This window comes from Lactuca serriola, chromosome 7 (assembly GCF_051521515.1).
Source record: "Lactuca serriola cultivar US96UC23 chromosome 7, Lser_US96UC23_V15, whole genome shotgun sequence".
Lineage (NCBI taxonomy): Eukaryota > Viridiplantae > Streptophyta > Magnoliopsida > Asterales > Asteraceae > Lactuca > Lactuca serriola.
The window spans coordinates 119,597,325-119,616,808 of record NC_136414.1 but is presented as its reverse complement, the minus strand read 5'-3'; the positions used below and the strand labels follow the sequence as shown (position 1 = coordinate 119,616,808).

Sequence of the window (19,484 nt, the reverse complement as noted above, 5' to 3'; positions counted from 1 at the left end):
ATTATGGCTCGAGCCGGTGATTTCATTCGACTGCGTTAATTCTGTCGATTCGCAGTTCGACATGCCGTTGACTCGAAAGGCATTCATCTTCCATGCCTTCTCAAATATCTTTGAAGTCCTTCATCCGAACGCTGAGCTTGATAGGGAGCTCATCGACTTCTATCTGACGGCTGCTCGTCCTCAATATCTAACTTGGAGCGCCCAGAAGATAGTAAGCGTTCGGGTACTGAAGCCTTACACCGAAGGTAGATTCATAAACGTTCGGTTCAAGGTGATTCGGGGATCTGCAAGAACTGCACATCATATCTCCCTGGCGGATCTACCGAACTTAAATCCTCATGATTGGATTGTTCTGCACAACATCCTCTTGACAAATGAAGCTGAATATGGTCCGATTATAGACCATATCAAAAGGATGATTGTCTGTTATATCATGGAGGTTGCCCTGATGGATCAGGAGGTTGCTACTGTCTTCAAGAAGAAACCGAAGATAGCTCCTGTGGGATTGGCCAGTGATCTCAATCAGATGAAGATGGGCAAGATCGACCCGAGACACAATTCGGTCATGTTCACTAGAGCAGAAGGACAGAAATGTCTCTTTGCTTTAGCTGACAAACATCTCTACACCACTGCTTGTCTAGAGCATGTATTATCGATCATTCGAAGGTGTAAAGAGAATACAGCGGATGATGTTAAGTACTTCAATGACATGATCCAGTGGTACATCAGGTTTAGGCAGACGATTCTGGCTCTAATCTCTCGTCTGTTTAACACTGTGAAGAAGAAGGTACCTGGCTCTGCTGCTGGCCCAAGTAACAAATGAAGGTCTCGCTCCAATTGACGCAAAGGGGGAGATTGTTGGGTTGAAGATTTGCTCAAGTGTTGCGTCTTTGGGCTCGACTGTTTATTTATTTTATTTGTATTCCGGTTTGGGCCTGTCCAACCGTGAGCCCATTATGTTTAATATATAAGTATATGCTTGCATGCATATTAGGTTAACGATTATTCTAGAGCGTAACGATAGTATTACAGATTTCTTTGATCGTTCTTGTAACCTACCAATCCTCTACAATTGATGTTCTTAATCGAGCTCTTCTGAGGATTTTGTTTAATCATTCGACACGTTTGATTCACTCTTGTCTCGTTCTTATTTTCGTGTTCTTACAGTTTTATATTTACTTACCTGTTTGAGATCTAATCGATCTTCATAGATTAAAGGTTTTAAATCTCATCAATATTACATTGTAAATAATCAATTTGAATTTTTAGAAAGTTAGAATATATTCTAATATACTATTAAAATTGATAGATATGTTAAATTATTCTAATATTCTACTTGATGTGTTAGATTTCTTAGAATATTCTAATATTTTATTAAGATTTTATTTATTAGCCGCCTATAGGTGGTAGGGTAGGGTGGGTGGTACCGCTCAGATTGCGGCCAATCTTTCTATCTGCGTGCGGGGTGGGCTTTGAGCGTGTGAAACTTATTTATAGTTTAATATTCTAATATAATATTCTAATATTTTAAAAATTCGATTTGAATATTTAGAGTATAATATTCAATTTGAATATTTCAAACACATTTCGAAATTTTTTTTTTAATATAATTAATCCTATGAAATAGAAATTTAAAGAATAGGTCACTATGCATATTTTTTTACACAAATCGTCCAAAATGCCAATCAAATATAGATTATAGTAACAAAATATAAAAAAAACTAACATGATAGATCCATCCATGGCAACAACAAAAGACATTGTAACTTTGCAAAGCGTCAATTAACAAAAGGAAACATACTTCTTATATGGTATGTGAAAGCATGGGTGGAACTTTATTTGGGCAAGGGGGTTGTGTCCCATCTGATTTTTTTTTTCTTTTTTGTTACAAATAGCCCTTATATTTTAATTTTATACATACTAGACAAAAAGATACAAAATTTTAGCCATGGCCCTTATATTTTAATTTTATACATACTAGACAAAAAGATACAAAATTTTGGCTATGGCCCCGCTCTCCTATTTTTATACATATTAAAGGGACACGCAACTATCAAATGAGCTGTATTTGAAGCTAATGGTGAGCCGAATTAGAATGAATGGATACATCTAATATCTGAACTTGATTCAAATGAGTTGTATTTGAAATTTGATTTAGGTTTTAAGCCGTATTAGATTTCAAAGATGTACCTGGTAAATTAGCGGTCGTATTCACTTTTTCTAGTACAGGATACCCTAATAACCGTATCATATTCATGTAATAGATTATTATTATCTTTTTATTATTATAACAGGGATTTTATTACAACCGTATTTTATGTGGGGTGTATTCCATTAATCATTATCCGGTAGTGATTCAAATTCCTTAAAAAGAATCGGTAATCTTTATTTTACCTTTTCGGTTTATGAAATCGCAATAACTCCCTAGTCTAATAGACTTATATCATCATCTACCATTGCACAATCGTCTTACGTTCTCCTAGCCCCTCACCAGCAATGGAACTTGGAGTTTACTCAGAATTCACTGCTATTCGGTAAATTGTTTCAGCTTAAGTTCAATTTTACGATGATGCAATTTCTATACGTTTACATGATTTAATACATCTCTGTGATGTATTGTATGAAAATTTTACATTGTAATAATGGTAATTCCTAGTAAACGGCTAATTGCTATCACGTGTCCATCAATGGAGATTCAAGTGACGATATCTGAAATTTAGACGGTTTTCATTATCTCTTATGCGATTAACTAGTTTTCTATTATTTTAAATCAGGGGCATAACTGTAACTTCACTTTCAAATTTTGTGGTCGTGGAAAAATCGGATTGTTGTCGCTATCCTGCGTATCTCCTTGCCTTTATAAACGACCTGGATATCAAAAACATTAAACAAAATCCAATGGCCTACCTCTGTAGCCTCGATATGCTTCTCCTTTCGGTGTTGATGTTTGCTTCTGTTTCCGTCTTCCTTTACAGGAGAAGGTCCCGTCCTGCTACTAATTGGCCCGTTTTTGGCATGGCCCCCGATCTCATTCTTAACGCTTATCGAGTCCATGACTTCGCCACTGATCTTCTCAAACAGAGCAATGGTACTTTCATGCTTAAAGGTCCTTGGTTTGCCAATATGGATATGCTTGTCACCTCGGACCCCACCAACATTCACTACATGCTGAGCAAGAACTTCCCCAACTATCCTAAAGGACCAGAATTCCGAAAGATCTTTGATATCCTTGGAGATGGGATCTTTAACTCAGATCACGAGGTATGGGAAATCCAAAGGAAAACAACCATGTCTCTACTCAAACACCCAGACTTCAATTCTCACCTGGAAAAAAATATTAGGAACAAGATCGAGAAAGGGCTTCTCCCTCTCCTTGATTTGATCTCCCATAATCAGCAAGCCATCGATTTGCAGGAAATATTTCAGAGGTTTACTTTTGACGCTATCTGTGCATTACTTTTAGATTATGACCCTGAAACCCTGTCCGTGCATTTACCATATAATGCCTGCGAGAACGCCTTCACTGATGCCGAAGAAGCTCTTCTGTGGAGGCATGTGTTGCCCGAAAGAGTTTGGAAGTTGCAACAGAGATTCGGGATGGGCAAAGAGAAGAAGTTGACCGAAGCTTGTAAGGTTTTTGATGAATTTATTTATAAATCCTTGTCACGGAAAGAAGAAGAGTTTGGTAATGATGGAAGAGTAGAGAAGGAGGAGACGACCGGGTTGTTAGAATCTCTAATGACAAGTTTCCAAGGACAAACTGGGATTTCAGGGGACTCGAGAAGGTTTTTAAAAGATACGATACTCAATCTGATGATTGCTGGGAGAGACACCACAAGCACAGCTCTTTCATGGTTTTTCTATCTCCTTGCCCAAAACCCTAGCATAGAGAGCAAGATCCGAAGGGAGATTGAGAACGAAGTTGGTGATGCTGATTGGAAAAGTTTGGGTGTAAAAGAGTTGAGGGGTCTTGTTTATCTTCACGGAGGTTTATGTGAAGCATTACGGCTGTATCCCCCTGTTGCTTTGGAGCACAAGTCGCCATATGAGGCGGACGTCCTTCCAAGCGGACATGCAGTGAATGAGAACAGCAAGATTATTCTGTCGTTCTACTCCATGGGAAGAATGGAATGGATATGGGGGAAAGACTGCATGGAGTTTAAACCCGAAAGATGGTTTTCAGAAGGAGGAAAAGGAGGGGTAAAGCACGAACCATCTTATAAGTTTACGGCGTTTCATGCGGGGCCACGGACATGCTTGGGTAAGGAAATGGGTTTTATTCAGATGAAAATGGTGGCGATTGCAATCATTTATCATTACCATGTTGAGGTGGTCGAAGGTCATATGGTTTGTCCAGGCGATTCGATTATACTCCAGATGAAATATGGTTTGAAGGTCAGGCTGATACCTATTAATTAGGCATATCAACGCTTGAGATTGAATTACATAACAAATTAAGGGGAGTACCTTTCGTGAATTATTTTTACTTCATTTGCAAAAATTATGTGGGATGTAGTACATAGTGTGCGTGTATAGTGTGCGTACGTGCACATGAGAATGTATGTTTAAAATAATAATTTGATGGTTAATAACTAAGCTATTATATTTATACCATGAATACACTGAAATGAATATAGGATTAATGCTATTATTGACCAACAAATTTTCTCAAATTTGTTTAAATATTCATCATAGTTATTTTCTGTTTTGTAGGCTAATATTTTTTTAATATTGTTCAAGTTATTTTCTGGTTTTATAAATGTACAGATTTCAGTTTTTTTGAGTTTAAAATGTCATTTAATAAAACTAAGGGGATGTTTGGTAGCCTCTTAATTGGAAAATTAAGAGGCAATGTCTGAACTTTTAAGATTTAGAGCATTTGTTTGGGTATGAAAAAAAGCATCTTAATTTTCAAAAAGCCTCTTCAAGTTTCAGATATAATATTACATGTGAATTAAAAAAAGACGCGCCTTGCCCTTTGCCTTTTCCCTAATAATTTTTCATCGGTTTTTTTTTTCCTTTCTGCTCCATCGACACTCACCCCCCATTTTCTCCTACCTCTCGATCTGCAACAAAAGATTATGATCTTCAAAACTCTCTTTTGTTCTCTCCTCCGCAATTGACGAAGCCGCCGCCGGCTTCAATGACTCCGTCGTCTTCGACGCCTTCGCCACCTTCGACGCTGCCGCCATCGACCCCAATTGTTCCAGGTAAGGTTTTCTTTTATTTTGTCCCTCAAAATGAAATCTTAGCACATGCATCGATTTTTTCTTCTTTCTTTTTTGGTCTAAATACGGTTATCACATACATTGCGTTTTTTTCAATGAAAAACAATTCTCAGCAAATATTTCAATTTTTTCTTCTTATTTACCCTGCATTCAATTATTAGTGTTGCTGATGATATTTGTTTATTTCCGATGATGCACACTGCCAGTCTATACAAATGGGTGTTTGAGTTTACAAGAAGTAGAGTTGTGTTCATGTACACAGTTAAGTCGTTCAAGGTTCTAGAGGATTGTGCAACCGTTTTGGTGCTGCAAGTATTTGGAGGTATATGAAGATGGATGCCCGATGGAACCAAATTTCTGTAGATATGAGCATGAATTCCAACCATGACAACAGCTGGACATCTTTTTTGAGAAAAAAATGGAAATAGAGATGGTTTGTTCAATCTAATACCAAGAAAAATAAACAAAATATGTATTGTGGAATTATAGATTAGTTTGAGGGATCTGGTGATGGAACTTTTGTTTTTGCTTGTGATTCATTTATATTATATGTATTATTTTTCTATAAATATGACAAGTTTTGCTTTGTTATTTGATGTTCTTGAAGGAAATTGTTTACAAAGGTAAAAGCTTCATTTTGATTTGAAGTTGTGTTATAATTTTAATCTATGTTTAATTTAGATTTTTTATGGTGTTTATATATTTGTTTTATAATTACTTAAGAAGTTGATTCGTTTATTTTATAAACATAAACTTTAAATTCAGCAAAAATATAAAAAGGGTAGAATGGTCATTTTTATAATTCAGCATAGCAATTCAGATGTTTCAACCAAACAGCATGATAAAAATTCAGATCTTAAAAATTCCGACCCTCTTAGAAACTCAGACCTCTTAAAAGTTCAGATCTTAAAAATTAAGATCCTACAAAACAGTCCCTAAATAGGTTACCACTTGCTTTGTCGTCAAATTCACAAATGCTCCACCTACTTTTACATGACACCATCTCCACATATGCATACATCCACCGCCACAACTACCATAATACACACCACCACCGTTGCCATTGAGACGAATACCAACCTATCACCGGTGACGGATCTAAACGGAAAGTCAACTGAGGTCTAATATATAATTAACATAATAAAAAATAAAAATATCCAGGTTCTAATTTATGAAGTTTTTTTTCTATCAAATGGATCTTAAAGGTCACTTAGATCAATTTCACTCGAACGCTTATGAGGGAGACTATGTTGTGGAATATTGTTGGGAGACACTTTTGTTGATAAAATCTTAAAGGAAAATCAATATAAAAGTTTTAATATTTTCGGAAAAGTACACTTTAATCCTAAGATTTTTTTTGAACGAAATAGTCCGAAAAGCCGGCAAAAATTTGCATTTTGACCCTTTTTGACCGGTTGAAACTGGTACCAAATTAATTTTGGACTATATGGTAAACCAACTAAAAATATTGACACTTTTCTATTTTTTGGATTAAGACTTTTTCAATTTTTAATTAACACTTTTGAGTTATTCCTATTACTTTTTATTAAAAAAGATATTATAATTATTAATTTTGAATTTTGATATAGGCTACATATGTAGATGTTTGTAGTGGACTTGTTAGATTTAAAAAGTAATTCTTCTACGTTAAAAAAATTTATATACAAACTTGAGAAATATTTATACCTTAAACTATTTATAAACAATTTTACATATATGCAACTTTTTTTAACTTATTAAGTATTAATATTCTGAATTGAAAATAATAATATCAAATGTGAAATGACCATATATAAAATAAAATATACACACATTTATGATTTCAATACTAAAAACATATCATCTCCTCAACCTCCACCCTTAAACAGTGTTATTAATATTATTTTTTTCATTTAACTGCATTTATATGTATTATTAACAATATTAATAATAACAAGTTCAAAAAATAATATTTTTATTTATATTTTTGTTTATAGAAAAATCTCAATATTTTGGGTTAGCATACGAAATAGTCACAATGCAATTTTTTGTCGGTTTTTAGGATTTTTTTCGTTTAAAAAAATCTTGAGAATAAGGTATAACTTTTCCGTAAATATTTGGGACTTTTCTGACAATTTCTCAATCTTAAGTATCCTTCACTTTTGCTAGTAAAATCATCACCTTACTAATAAATAACAAAACTCAATCAACAATCTTAACTAATTAAAAATTAAAAATATACATTCTAGCAATCTACAGTCATGGTTATTATATACTACAGAAAATGTTTTGTTGTTTCTTTAACTTTGATGCTGACTTCGCCATTATTCGGAACAATCTAAGAAAAAAAAATACATTTTATTGTAATTTTACCATTTTTAGTAAATTAATCTTATTTTATTCTCTATGACCATTCCATCTAGATTTGATGTAAAGTATATTCTTAACATAAAATATTGATGTAACATTATTCTATTATTGCTCTTTTAAAAATAATGAAAGTAAAATCTAACTGTATTATATTTATATGTGGTTATCTGTATCTAGTATCGTAAAGATAAGTTTAGACGACTAATTCATTGACATTTAGATGATAGACAACATCCAACTGTTTACAATTAATGCTAGTTGGCTATCTTATTCGATGTTGGTCTTAGGCAGTACAAAGCGTTCTAATCGATCAAAAATTGTCAACAAAATTAAAAGGTCAAAATTAATAAAATAATCCAAAAACATCAAAAAGTAAGTCAAATAACCAATACAAACTTAAAAAATACAATATAGATGACAAAAAAGTAAACAAAAATCTATAATTATCATTTCTCATCAGGTTTCCTCATCTCTACTCTTTTTTACGGAATCAAAGACAATTTCTTATTTCTTTTCACGTCGACATCAACGTCAGTTATGGAATTAATGTACGATGATTTGCGATTTAAATGATTAAATATTTAATTATATAAATTTTTTATGGTTCTCTACTTAATTGTCAGGATATTGGTAATACTTACTTATTTTAAAATAAATTTCTTCATTATTTTTAGTATCCATTTAATCCTCACCTATATTGATTAATCTTTTGGCCACAGTCGACCTACTAACTACCGTCCAACTTTTATTACAACATTGTCTATGCCTAAGCAGCCAATGTTATATTCTTTTTAAATTAGACATTCATAATATATTTGAAATTTTAATATACTATTTTGCATGAAACATATATCATATTTGGTTGAATTAAATGAAATGATACACTCAAATGATAGATGATGATAGTAATAATAAAAGAGTTATATGCCAAAAGATTATTTTTAAAAATAATAAAAATTTTAATTTTGAAATTTTAGAAAAAATTTTATTTTCTATTCAATGAAGCAACTGAAAGCTATTTTCATCGTAAAATTTACTACAAGTAAAGAATTGGTCATTACCTACTAAAATCTTGAATCTAAAGGTTTTCAACACCTTCATTTTTAAAGTTGATGAAAGTTAAAGAGTACTACATTTTCATAGGCTTTGTTATAAAATATGATCAAATGACAAGATAAATTATATATAAAGAAATACATGAGATTGGAGATAACTTTTATTTCAATATTTGTAATGACATCATAAACTTTCTAATACATATGACTCACTATTTATACAACCAAAATAAGATGAAAGATTAATGAACATTATGATGGTGCATTATTACACTCATAAAACACATTAAAATGGTTGTTACCAGGGTTGCAAAAATCCCGAATAGGTCCTGATTAATCTACGATTAATCCGTAGACGCTACTCGACCGATTAGAAGACGCCTAGCGATTAATCCCTGCATACATAATAAGTGTAGTAGTAGAACCCGATAAAATTTTAACAGTTTGAAGAAGTTATATATCAATAGAAACTATTTTAGATATGATTAATGTTGTATTAATCATATTGACCTATTTTGTTATCATATTAGTGGTATTTATGAATTTTTACAAAATATTAGTCATATTTAGTTTTTTTAAAATTCAACAAATTAGCAACTAATGGTCACCGATTAATCTCTGTCTAACCGATTAATCCGTTAACCCCAGTCCACCGACTAGCTAGCGTCGAGTGATTTTTACAACCTTGGTTGTTACTAATGCTAAATAATGATAGAGGGTTATGGGAGAAATGGGGAATCCAAAGATAATTCACAAACTAATATTTAATAAAACTTCCCCTTGAATGACAATTATATCATGCCTTGTTAAAACCTTAATAAGTAAAACCTCATGGGAAAAACCTTTTATTAAGGAAAAAGAGTACATGATTAGTAATAGATATTGAAAACAATTGTCTCGTTAAAAACCTTGCTTAGAAAACCCAGTGTGAAAAACATAGATAAGGAAAAGACTACGATATGTTTCGAACTCCCCCTAGTCATCACCTCACTTGATTTTCTTGAAGCGTCGGATAGCAATGTTTCGTACCATCTTTTCAAATTTGGATATAGGTATTGGGTTTTAGTTCAAAAATAGTTTCATAAACTAGAAATATATAGCAACGAAAGACTTAATATTTTGAGCATAACATAACAATTTTATACCTACCAAGGATCTTCTTGTAAGTTGTAGAAAGATTTAAACACCAACCAAAGAAGAGGTGAAGAAATGACAACCTTTATAGTTCTTTAGGTCCTCTTGGGAGCCTTGGAAGTTGATGAACAATGTCGAACCTTTAAGACACCAACAATGACTCAACTTGATGTAGATGCTAGTCTATAAACTCTTAAACCCTTAAGGTTTAAGTTCATAACCAATATGAACTTAAAGAGGGAATGAAGATGCAAGTAACTTCAAGAAAAGATGAACAAAAGAGAGAGAGTAACCACCTCTAAAGAGGTTACGATTTTGGAGACTATGAATAAACAACCAAATGAAAGCTTTAAGTCTTGTATTTATAGTAGAAACAATTCCTACTTTTTGAATAAAACAATCACAAGACTATGTCCTTATTTAAATAATCAAAGAACGATTCTCTCATTTAAATAATCAAAAGCTCAAACTCTTACTTAAATATTCAAAGAGTCATTCTCACATTTAAATAATCAAAAGCCCATAACTCTTTTCTTCTTCTCTAATTTTCGAAAATTATATACAAAAGAGAAGAGTTTGTTTAAATTTTATAAACTCAGTTTATAAAATATAAACTTTGTCTTTTGAGTAAAAGAAAAAAGCGTTTCAACTAGTCCATAAAAGTTATACATAACTTATTAATTCATACCATAAGAATTATGTAATATTGCTTGCTAATGAAAATTATTATTTCCATGAAATAAATAATTCCTAATTTAATTATAAGAGTTTATTTAATATTTATTAAAACCAATTTCTAATAAATAATCAATTGTATTAAATTGTTGCTAGTGTGACCCATTAGTATCATATGTTAATTAGCAATATCACTTTAATATGATTCTTGAGAATACAAGATCTTTCAATCTCCCACTTACGCAAGACTTATATTAGACTGATATAGACGGTGGTGAACGTCTAGCATCATTTCACTGCCGCTAACAACATACGACTTTGTACCATTCTATCAACCTCCAATTCCCGAAAATCTCAAAGCTACAATTGGTGTATAAGGTATGTTTATCAGTTATCCATTTGCTACAGACATCATGTTGAACATGAGATACGGATCACGATCAATCTCATTAGTTGTTCAACTTTTCGTAAGGCGCCTTAGATGTCTAACTCTCAACACATGAGAGGAACAAATCCCATCTTGACTACCTAAGCCTCTTGCATAGTTCACACCATACCTGAAAATGACTTTTATAACTACCCGGTTATGGAACAACATTTGACCATATCAAATCAAAGTACTACTGTTAGGACATAAATTTGTGGTTTATACTTCGCTTTTCATAGCTTTTATAGTTCTCAGTCTAAGGACTGAAAATTCCATGGTTTCGGTGTTGTGTGGACTGAAATCTCTTAATGATTTCAGTTGGGCTTTGGGTTGGGCTTTGTATTAGGTCTAGGTATAAATTGTTTGTTATCAGTTTATTCTAAGGGTGACCCTCATTAGTTTTTTTCGAGTTTAGAGAAGAAAACATTGAACAAAGAGAAACATTAGAATCTTATGTACCCAACTGTTGATTAATAATAGTGTACATTAAAGATTCATCACCGTGTACTTATTAGATATTTGCTATTTGTGACATTCATTTGATTGGGATTCCACACCAGTTCTAGTGAAATCGAGTGATACGTAAAATTGGGCTTTACAATTGGTATCAGAGCTTGGATCGGTATCAATCGATTTGGCAAAATATTAACCGTTTCTTGGAGTTTTTCTAGGTGTTTTTTGAATTCTTTTTGACAAAATTATTGCCATTGTTCTTCGTGTTCTTCAATATATTATTGATGTAATGCTCTGTTCCGAATTGACTCCTAGTTTGAGGTTGTGGCACGAAGGTCAGTCATTATGAGGATTATGACTCTTGGTAAGGTAAGATCTAGGCCCTTTTGGGTGCGGGTGATGTATTGAAGTGATCCAGGTGTTAGGTTCGTGTTTTGGAGCCTAGGGGTATTTCGGTAAAGTGGCAGTTCGGGCTTTTCTGGAAAATGAACTTTTATTCGGAAGGTCTTAAGAAACGTTTGAGTTACTAGAAGTGTAGGGCTTCTCGTCACCTTTCCGTGGATATAAGGATCGTCAGAATCGGAGTTATGGCCTTCGGAAGTTTTGTGGTTTTCAGGATTAGCCGAGTACAAAGGGCGTACACAAAGAGTACGCGGGGCGTACTAGCGAAGAAGGTAGTACACTGGGCGTACCTTGGAGTACGGTGTACTGACCAGGAGGGTCGCGAAGGTTCGTCAGAGTACGTTGGGCGTACTCCAGTTAGATCAGAACCCTATTTTAGGGTCTTGGACCCTATTTAAACTCCTTATCTCATAACCTAACCCTAATATCTTCAGCCTCCACCCCTCTAAACCCTAGAAATCATCTTATACCATTCATGGTGCATTTTGAGCTTATGAAGTCCATTTTTGGAGTGTTTGGCCCATTTTCATGAAGGTGGAGTTAGATGTGAAGATGGAGATCAAGAAGAAGCTTATGGATCTGGCTTTTTTGACTCATTTTCAGTTTGATGAAGGTATAAAGTTCTAAACTTGACCATTGAATGCTTAGGTCTATTATGTTGAGTTTTTGGATCTTTTTGGTACCAAGATTGGAGCCTTATCGTTCCAAATCCGTGTTTAGGCTTAGGGTTGCCATCCTTGGTGCTAACTAAGTCCCTAAGGCAGAAACTTGCCATCTTGGAGGTCTTAATGGATTCATGCAAGAGTTATGGTCATTTTCATGGAAGTAGATTGTTATACTTTGATTTTGGGTTCATGTGGGTCATATAAGTTACCAACTCAGTGATTTTATGGATTAAGATGTTAGGTAGAGCTCATATTTGTAATTTGGTCCCATGGTTTGAAGCATTAAGCACTTAATGGATTTTGTGCATTAGCCGTTTGTATGTTGGGCGTACAATGTAGTACGTTGAGCGTACAACCCTTTTGCCCAGTACGCTATGCGTACAAAAGAGATATGTTGGGCGTACCCTTTTAGGAGGACTTGGGCCTTAGTGGATTTCGAACCTTTAAACCCTAATGGGTTTGTGCCTGGACTTGCTGTTTGTTGGGCCTAAATGTATCTTGGGCCAATATTGGAATAGTTGGGCCTTATGGTCCAATATAGAAATGGAATTCACATTGTGGGCAATGGTTTGGGCCACTTCTTGGATTAGGTTGTTGTGGGCCTTCGTGGGCCAATTGGGGTCATGATTATTGACTAAGGAGAATATTGGGGTTTAGAATAAGGTCCACTAGAAAGCTTTGGGCCCAATTTGTAAAATGGGGCCATTGATGGTTTTATGGACATTATTGTGTTGAGCTTTTGTTTTGGTTTGGACCATAGTTATGGATCATACTGCGCCATGGGTAGAATGGTAATTTTACCCCATGCATGGGCTAAGGATTATGGTATAGGACCCCAATTGCTAATTGGGTATATTGATTGGTATTGATAGCTCGAGAAGTGGGCAGGGCAACAACTAAGGAGTTTTTCAGTTTCACACCCCAAAATCGGAATGGCGGAAACGTTCTGGGGTGGATGACGTCATGTCAAGTATCACAACATATGCAGTATAGTAATCAAAGTACAACAACCATTGCATTAATAGTAATAGTTTTACATAAGTTACATTTTATAGAGACATCAAAGTAACACATAAACTAGTATAGACGCAGCTCGGTTCTAGGCTGGCTTCACAAAAGCTCCCGGGTGTACCTGTCTAGTGCTGACCTGAGAATACAAGTTATTTTGAAAGCGAGTATCAGCATTTTTATAAATGCTGGTGAGTTCATAAGTATTTAGTGTCATTTGTGTAAGTAAGCATTTTACTCAAAATAGCTTTATAAAAAGTAGTAGTTTAGAATCTACGGTGTATTAGCGTCCTTTCCAGAAAATCCTATATTTTCTAAGTAAAAGCAGTCTGCTACCAAGACTCGACAGTGTTATGTTTTAAAGAGAAATTTTCCCTGAAATATTATCATTACAAAAATACGGTATTTGACTTTAAAGAAAGTACGAGAATATCACTAGTAAAAATACTAGGGGAAAATAACATATGCCTCAGCAGAAATACTGCTCACTAAGGAAAAAGAAATCATAGACTCCAGGAGAGTATCGAATGAACGATACACATGGCTCAGTCTAACAAAAGGAAACACAGACCCCAGACGGTATCAAATGAACGATACGGCTAGCAAGGTCTAAAAGAATAAAGCACAGACCCCAGACAGTATCAAATGAACGATACAGCTAGTAAGGTCTAAAACAAAGAAACACAGAACCCAAACAATATCAAATGAACGATACAGCTAGTAAGGTCTAAAACAAAGAAACACAGACCCCAGACAGTATCCAATGAACGATACAGCTAGCAAGGTCTAAATCAAGGAAACACAGACCCCAGACGGTATCAAATGAACGATACGGCTAGCAAGGTCTAAAACAATGAGATACAAACTCCAGATAGTATCGAATGAACTAAACAGCTAGTAAAGTCTACAACATCCGTTAATCCTAAGTGGGTTGTCTCGAAGTACAGTGTTGATTCTCATTACCTTAAGGCCATGAATTATAAGGTAAACATGGAGATACTTGTAACCATACTAATTGACACTAGAGTACTTGATGCCCTGCAAGCGTCAAAATAAATGTGACATTTGTCACCCCTTGGCTTGGTAGGCCGTGGACTGTAGCTAGCAGTCAGGGTGCGGGAGTGTCAGTCCCGTATAGATCTATACACACAATGCCCGCTCTCCCTCCAGGAGACTCTGGTTACCAACTTGACGACGGGGAGATCCGTGTCCTGAAGATGCATCTCGTATTCTGAATTCTGTTAGAGGCACTGGAGTAATGATATAGACTCACGAATGAACTGACTCCTTTGGAATTCTCATACTAGAAAGAGTAAATAGAACCTCCTAACTATTCCTATAATAGTTACTAGTGTCTCTGATCTATGAGTGATGAATGGACGGATGCCCTTGCTACCCAAGGGAAATGAACTGGTCGATGTAACCTTTATGTCTATAAGTGTATACATGATATATAACTAATGTTTAAACGACCTTCGGACGGGTATCCGATACCCACCAGACCACATCCCAATGAGGAAAAGGAAATAGGGTGAATTAGCCTTCCTAAGTCTTTTAAACATTATTTATATAACTATACAAGTACAAGCATGCATTTAACAAAGTAGAAGCATAGAAGTATAGAAGAAAACTTTGGTAAAACCTTTGGAAAACTTTTAAAAATAAGAATTTACGACTTGATATCTTTATGTAAAACAAGCTTTGAAAATCGTTCATAAACACGTTTTGAATATAATTTGATAGCACAATATAAGTAGAGAAAACCTTTGTTTAAAACACTGTTGTAACTGGTTTAGAAGTAAAACATACAGCACGAGAGACAATTTGAGAAATGATTTAAACAAGTAAAGACGTTTTGGAAAACCATCTATAGTATTGTACTTGGTAAAACAGCTGAAAGTGTGATAAATCCTTGTGCATGCGGGTTATTAATCACATATAATTGATATGATAACTAGCATGTTTTAACTTGTACTCCCCATAAAAGCATGAAAAAACATTTAAAAGGTTAATTCAGGGGTATGAACTCACCTATTGTAAGTGGATCGGGCGAAGGTGCCGGTTGGGTGCTCGGTGTCAAGTAAAGACTTAAGCATACTTAGTGACCTATTAACATATGATGACATATGTTTACATACAATTAGTAATTATAATACTAATTAAACACGTATACGCATCCTAATGTGTGGAAAACACTTTGGTCAAGTGCTAGGAGTGTCCCGGGTAGCATCTAAGGGTGTGTATGGCCTAGTTAGGGAGTTTACTCTTCAAGAGTAAACTCTTTATAGAGTTTACATACCTAAGACCATATCCCCATGAGTTTACAGCCGTAAACTCATGGGTGGTGTGTTCTTGGATGCTTTATGGTCTTATCTCACTCGTGGAATTAGGCTAGGTTCAATTCTAGGGCATAGGGAGTGGTTTAATCACCAAATGGACAAGTTTAAGGAGTTTACGGCTGTAAACAAGGAGTTTACGGCTGTAAACTCTTCCATGCCCTTTCCTTTTGTGTATTAAGGTCTTAAATGATAGAGAATAAAGTTCTATGCATTTTTCCAAGTCAAATGGAGAAGTTAGGGCATCATTTGGCCACTTTTTGGGAGTTTACGACCCATGGACCTAGCCTAGGGGGGTTTATGGCCGTAAACTCCTATGTCCATAGTTTTTTTGATGTTTAATTCCTTTACTTCAATGGTGGTTGCTTCTAGACATTTTCCCAAGTCAGAGGAGGTGTTTGAGGGCAATTCTAGCACCTTAATTGGTGTTCACGACCCTTGAAGAGGGGTTTACGGTCCAAGAGTGTTCTTGGGCCGTAAACTCAAGTTTACTCTTCATATGATAAGGTTTTGGTGTTCTAAGCTCATACATGCAAGTCTACAAGTCATATCTAAGCCCTAGGAGTGATCAAGGCTTTTGGGGCTTCAAAACCCCACTTATGGGTGTTTACGGTCCAAGACTGTTCTTGGGCCGTAAACACATGATTTGGCCCCTATTTGATGTCTTAAACACGAATTTGCATGTTAAATGAGCTAAACAACAAGTTAGGGTAGATTACTTACTAGTTTGGGGCTCGAAATGGGCGGTTTTAGGATCGAAAGCAACTTGTAGAGAGAGAGAGAGAGTGAAAAGGCTTCAATGGAGTCCACTCTGCCTTATATAGGGGTTGAGCTTGTGGCTCAGTGGAAAACTACCCGATATTGACGTTAAACAGGGCTTTTGGTTGCACCCGATTAAATGGTCATAATTCGACTTGGTTGAAACTACAACTTTTACAAGGGAATATTGAGGGTGTTTCTAATTTGTTTCAACCCTTACGAAGTCATTATAAAAAGTCCCAAGTTAATTAACCTAATGCAAAAGGTTAACGGACAATTTAATAAAGCGGGTTCTATTAACGGAAGATGAGGTTAAAAATGACCGGATAAATTTTGGGTTGTCACATTCGGGAAGCTTCTGCATTCGAGGTGAGTCTCCTCACCATACCAATGGGTCTAAGGAACCAAGGCCGGCCCATTATGCATTATGTGATATGCTAGTTAATTTCGTGTTATGTGGTATGCTAGTTGATTATGTGTTATGTGATATGTTAGTTGTCTTTTTGATGCATGGACGACCTCGGGGGGTTCCCGAGGCACTAGGGTGTAAGACCGTGGAGTCTTTCCATGACATCCTTAGTCAAGACCATGTGAGGGTTTCCATGGCATTGGGCTAAGACCATGTGGGGGTTCCCATGGCACCCGGAGTAAGACCCTAGAGGGTTTCCAAGGCATCCTTATATGTATGGTTGGTATGACAGTGGGCTAAGACCTTCTGGGGGTTCCCATGGCACCTAGTATAAGACCCTGTAGGGTTTCCATGACATCCTTATATGTTTGTATTCATTGCATGTGTGATTGATAAGGTTTATGGTAGCTGTTACAGATGATATGGATTATGTGATTATGTGGATTATGTGGGGTATGCTCTAGGGAACTTACTAAGCTTTGTGCTTACAATTTTGTTTATGGTTTCAGGTATCTTTGTTTTGGGAAGGAAGGGCTCAACTTGATCGCAACGCACATACCCATGTTTTCCGCAATGAATGATTTTGGGATGAACTCTGATAAATGTTTTTAATTAACAATATTTTGGAATGATTGGAATAAATGATATCTATGTTGGGTTATATTAAAAATAAAATTTTTACCCCTGACTTTTAGGTCGTTACAAGTTGGTATCAGAGCCATGGTTTGAGGGATTCGGGGATACCTTCGGGTGTGTCTGAACTCAAATTGATGATCTGTAAGAATTTCAAAAAATTTCAATGGTAAATGTTTTAAGTAAAGAATTTTTAAGACAAGAAAGGGTGTGGTGCATGCAATCAACTAAGCTTAAGTAAGACTTGCATAGTAATGCTGAGTAGTCATCAATAGGTTGGCTTGATATGTGGTGCTTGTAGCCATGAGGATATTGGATGTCATGCTGGAATGAGAGTGATAATTGGTATTTGTAACTACAATGTGTATGTTTTGAAAATTGTATACGGTTAGGACCTTATAGCCTTAGAATGATCGACTTGGCCATATTTCTTGTTCCTTGTCCGGTTGTGGTCCTAGGGTAGGGTATGTTATTCGATAGTCTATTAGATCCAGCTTTGTATATAATTTGCATGCATAAGGTAGCCGGCAGCGAGGATTGATGGATGTGGACAACATGAGTGGTGGTATGTGATCCGAATGTTTTATGATAGTTCATGGGGTGGAGACTACCCTAGGGTAAGCCTAGGATGAGGTTAGCGATAGGTGTTACATGCTGGCGGAATGTATGTGCAGATAGACTGGCTTGTTTAGTGTATGTTGGTTAGATTTACCGTTTACCTGAATGTTGCTTGCTTTGTGCTTTATAGGACTCTTATTAATGTGAGTTAGCTATTAAGTGAATATGCTAAGTCACATGTAGCATAGAATGGATAATCAGAAAGTGATGAACTTGACCCTATTACGCAACTCTTGTATGAGTCCAACCGTTTTAGGGATGAGTCTTTTACTTGAAGGATTATATGATCTCTGGTACATGTGGCTATATTAATGAGGTAGCTAGTTGACATTAATGGGAATCTTTCAGTAGCTGAGGGTAGGGGAAGGTTGGGAACCTAGGAAAGCCTAGGATATGCTCTAGTGAGCTTAGTGGGACAGCTCAGTGAAGTTGGGAACCTAGGGGAGCCTAGGAGGTGCTACGATAGAGATCGTCTTGTTGTTAAGCAAATATTTAGTGTATGAATGGATTAAGTGACTTAAAGGATTTGGGAGGATTGCTGAGGAAAGTATGGATAGGTGTGGAAGGTAGTATTGGGCCCGTACTAGTGAAATCACATGATCCATATTTGAATTAGTGAGAGTCTTGGAGAATCTGAGAGGCTTATGGAAAGGAGAATTCTTGGTTATTCCTTGAGCTTGGGAATAGCGGCTTTGCAGAATGAGGATGAGCATGCATGGGTGGGATCAGGGTTTGGTCCCAGCTCCGGTGGTGAGCCAGTTAGTGGAAGGACTGCTAGGATTTCGAGTTCGCCTTGGATCTCTTGTATCAGGTGGGAAGGGTTGATTGTGCAATATATTGTGCTTTGGGATTTGAAGGTATGTATTAGGAATAGTTTATAGTCAGTTTAGAGCAGAGGTTGCTCCAGCTACTGTAGTTCAGCCGTTGGCGATTGAGCTGGTGAGTATGTCAGTGTGCGAGACCCTCAATGATATGGATCTTAAAACCAAGGATGAAAGATTTATTAGGAGTACCTCAATGAGAGAGGTTTAGGTCAGGTGAATTTATTGGAGGGTCTCGGGCGGAGACCTGAGGGTTTGGATCAGCTTTTGTGAGGCCAGCATGGTCGGATCCAGTGCAACGTTTGCAAAAACTGCGCGATGAAGTTTCGTTCCAAGGGATTGGATTGACATTAGGATCGGAATGAGGTGTTACATCATGGTCTCAGGGTGGTCGAGGTATCACAGGGGGAGGTGGTCAGGATTTCTTCAAATGTTTGCGGATATGCTATCTTTGGCAGTTTCCGGTGGATACCGGGTATTTGTATCGCTTGGGAATTGTGATAAGTTGGATC

The 19,484-nt window shown here is 35.9% G+C and overlaps 1 pseudogene; it reads left to right on the top strand.

Annotated features, from left to right (window-relative positions):
- Positions 1-2,868: 2,868 nt before the first annotated feature.
- LOC145062516 (alkane hydroxylase MAH1 pseudogene) lies at positions 2,869-4,614 on the top strand (annotated as a pseudogene).
- The last annotated feature ends 14,870 nt before the right edge of the window (positions 4,615-19,484 follow it).